Genomic DNA, 4174 nt, shown 5'->3' on the forward strand with positions numbered 1-4174 from the left:
CATCTTAACAGTGATGCTCATTGGCTTTTGACTCCCCCAAAAGCACGAAAAATCTTCCAGGGGTTGTGACACTCCATCTGTGCAACTAGCCACATTTCCTGGGTTAGTGTCTCTGTTTATACACTTGCATTTTGTAGGACCAAGCTTTGGACTCAGCTCTCCTTTTCCTCTTTCCAAAACTCTTAGTCATTTGCAAAGAGGAAGCTGCTATGCTGTCCAAGAAGCACAGAGTTTCCCTAACCATGGACCATATTCTGTTTTCCTTTCAGGAAGGGATGCAGAGCACAAATTCCTCTGTTTGTGCAAACAAACTGCATAATTAATAATTATCTGACCTTAGTTGACTGTACTTTTTTATTTTCAAGTGGGAAGAAAAGGAGTGAATAGAATCACAGTTACCAAGTTAGCTTTGCAAACTCCCCAGAAGCCCATAAAACAAATTTCAAAATTGTGAGACCAATCAGATCCACTAGATAGTCACTTAACTCTCTGCTTCTCATAAACATCTCTACCCCAGGGCCTTTGCACTTGCTGTTCCATGGCCATGTATGCTCTTCATCCAGATAACCCTGGCTAGCCCTGTTCCCTTGCTTACATCCCCTCTTCATGGAGGCCTTCACTAGCTGTCCACTATGAGATGGCACTCTCACTCCCCCTCATGATACTCCCTTCTCTCCTGTCCCTGCTTCCGTTCTCCTCATACCACTTATCCCCATCTGATGAATTCTGTACAGAGTCACTCTTTGGTTTTTGTGTATGTATCTCCCTCACCAAAAGGTCAATTCCATGCGGACAGCGTCTTGTCTGTTTGTTTGCTGCTGGAGTCTCAGCACTTACAACAGTGCCTGGCATGGTAGACTCTCAGGCAATACTGGATGTCTGAATGAATGAATGGATGGATGGATGTAGAAATGAGGCCCAAGTTACTATCTTCTTTTTATATAAATTTTCCCCAGAATGAACATGCATGCGAGGAGAGAGTCATGGACTATAGGGGTCTGAAAAAAAGATGGACCTCTGACCTACCTCTAAGCCTGTGGGGATGATTTCTCTTCACTAGCAGCTGCTGTTCCCAGAAACTATGTTAAAAGCTTGAAACAAATAACAATAATGATACAAATCCTTTCACTTTCATCGGTAGAAACCTTTGTATCAAGGACGCACAGCCGAGGCTCTGTTTCTGCCTACTGAATTAATATTTGAATCTCAGTATTCACCATAAAACTTTGGACTTTTATGAAGAAGATTAGGGAAGGCATAAAACTAAATACAAGCATTCGTTGCCTCCGTTATTAACATTGCTCCCCCCTGAATATGCGGCAAGCCACGTGCACACATCTTGCTTTCAATAATGCCACTTTTCCACACATATAAAGAATAGGATCATATGTATGTGTATTTTTTTCGATTCATTCAAGTATTTATTGGGTAGCTAGGGAGATACAAAGGTGATTAAAACATGACCAAAGAAGTGAGGCAAATGAAGAAGTTGTGGAAAGCAAAGTATAAGGTTCACTAAATCACAGTGGTCGAAAGAAAGTGCTTTTGGAGATCCAGTGAGGTTGCTTCCAGCCTGGAAGGGAGTGTGCATGGGTGGGTGGCCAATCAGGGAAGGGGATGGAGATTAAAATAGAAGACTTCAGTCTGGATTGTTGATGATACTCAGGATGGACTATATTTGTCTCTCCTTTTCCTCTCTCCCCATCTTTGGGCTTAACTTACCAGGAGTGCCCAGGATTGTTCAATGCGCTTTTTCTATACTTGCTTGCGTTTTTGCTTTAATGTCTTCTACAGAACTAGGTCCTTTTGGTGTTTTAGGAGTTTTTTTTCCTGTTTTTTGAAGGAATCTTGACCTTTTGATCTTGATGTTGATGGTTTGGAGTCTTTTCCATTCTTGTTTGATTTTTGTGCATTTTTGGCTGGAGTATCTCATATAGATTTCTTTACTGGAGCTTTTTATTCAGCTTCTTCCTCATCAAAATCATCATTATCTTCATCATCATCTTTGTCATCATCATCTTCATTGGCAGCAAGTTTTACTTTTTTCTGTGGAAACTTGCTACCACTTCAAGGGTCAGAATGCCTTCCAGATGTACTAAGGAGTTTCACATCCTCCTCCTCTTCATCTTCTGTCTCTGCATCTTCCTCCACAGCTACTAAGCATTGTCCACTAATATGCACAGGCCCTGAACCAAACTTCAATCATAAGACCTCGGGTGGTGTTATTTCAAAGTCCCCAAGGGAAACTGCTGTCTGTGCAGACATTTTCAAAGTTGTCAGTGTTACTTTAATTAGACTCCCTTCGTAATTCATTGCCTCTGCTTCAACAATGTGCAATTCATCCTTTGCACCAGCCCCTAAACTGACTTTTCTTAAAGATAACTGGTGCCCATTTTCATCATTATCCACCCTAAAGTGATCATCTTTGTCAGCCTTTAGTTCATAACCAAAAAGGTAGTTCTGGGGCCTCAAGGGGCTCATGTCTATGTCCATCGAACCTTCCATGGGGTGGTGGCATGCACTTAGGTAGGAGAGAAGGCAGATGGAGATAAATGACTACTGTTCTGCGGAACAGCTGCACAGGATGGAATCAGACTAGGGACTGTGTATTTTTAACATATATATAAATACATATAAAATACAAAGAAATATATATAAAATAAGTATTATGTATACCCACCCCCCCCACACACACACACACTAATGTAAGAAACAGGAAGGGCACAAATTTTTCCGATGATTTTTTGTTACAGTCAACCCTTTCTCTCCCTCAAGACTTTAGATAATTGGAATATTCTTACAGGCTAGATTCAGTAATTAGCAACTATTCTTGCCAGTAAGTTGTAATGACCCATTTATAATCTTTTTCAGTCTTACCTATCTTCTTGGAATATCTAATTCTGTATTTCTGAAACCTGTTGAATCATCAGAACTACCTGAAGAGTTAGACCTTGGCACTATTGACATTTGAGGTCAGGTCATTCTGTGTGGGGGGCTGTCCCGTGCTCTGTAGGATGTTTAGCAGCATCCTTGGCCACTACCCACTAGTTACCAGTAGCACCTCCCTCCTAGTTATGACAACGAAAACTGTGTCCAAATGTTACCAAATGTACCCTGGGGGCAAAATAATCCCCGGGATTGAGAACTACTGAGGTGAACCAAGAAGACAGACGCTCAGGGATTCTGACTCAGTAGGCCTGGGGTGGGGCCTGGAATGTTGCTTTAAAACAGCTACCCCAGGTAAGTACAATAATCAGCCGCAGTTGAGAACCACTGCCCAATTTAATCTCCCTGATGAGAATGCGTTCCTCATTCCCAGGTCCTGGCAAGGATCAGTTTTCAACTAACTGAAAGTGGAGTGTCAAAAATAGACGTGTAGAGGAAAAATAGAGGGAAAGAAGTTATTGCCATTTCGCTTCTTCTTTTCCCTCTCCGGGAGGTGAGAGACTGACTCCGACAAAAGCCAAATTGTCAAGCGCAAAGTTGGAAGCAGTCTGGCCTCACCCGTGAAATAAAGAAATAAATAGAAATGGAAGTGTGTGCTTTATCAGTCTGTGGACACCTGGGTACTCTGACTGATACCACAGGGGAGAGCTGGGCCTTTTGCAGTAAAGGCGGCACTGAGAATAAATGCTCCGTGTTGCGGTGGCAGATTTTAGCGCAGTCTCCGAGAAAGTGGGCCATCAACAGTCTATCGAGTTAAGAATCTAAAAGGACAATGGCAACTCAAAAGACATGGGTCTAGCATTTGACCTGTTAGCTATTGATTTTGATGTGGCTGTTTTTAAGGCCTTCCCTCCATTCTTGCGGGTCTCTAAATCATGGCCTGGTACATAATAGCCACTTATTTTTCATCTTCGAAAGTGGATGACCGGAGTTGCATTATGGAGATGTCTGACCCATATACATCTAGATCATTCTTATGTATAATGCCTCTCTTTTCTCCTTCTCTCTCTTTCTTTTCTTATAAAAATGTGGGATGATGGTTATTTATATTGAGATTGAACCATATGAAATTGCTGTTTTCATACATTAAAAAATGAGAGTATTGGCAATTTCATAGCTAATTTTAATCTTTTTTAAATTTTAATCTTTTTATATCTCGCCCCTCTCCCCACCCCCTTCTCTCTCTGTCTGTCTGTCTCTCTCAGTCTCTTTTCATGGCTCTATTCTC

General features: G+C 41.6%; 1 pseudogene; it reads right to left on the minus strand.

Annotated features, from left to right (window-relative positions):
- Nucleotides 1-1701: 1701 nt before the first annotated feature.
- LOC106825132 (nucleophosmin-like) lies at nt 1702-2505 on the minus strand (annotated as a pseudogene).
- Nucleotides 2506-4174: the final 1669 nt, after the last annotated feature.

The sequence above is a fragment of the Equus asinus genome, chromosome X (assembly GCF_041296235.1).
Source record: "Equus asinus isolate D_3611 breed Donkey chromosome X, EquAss-T2T_v2, whole genome shotgun sequence".
Taxonomy (NCBI): Eukaryota; Metazoa; Chordata; class Mammalia; order Perissodactyla; family Equidae; genus Equus; species Equus asinus.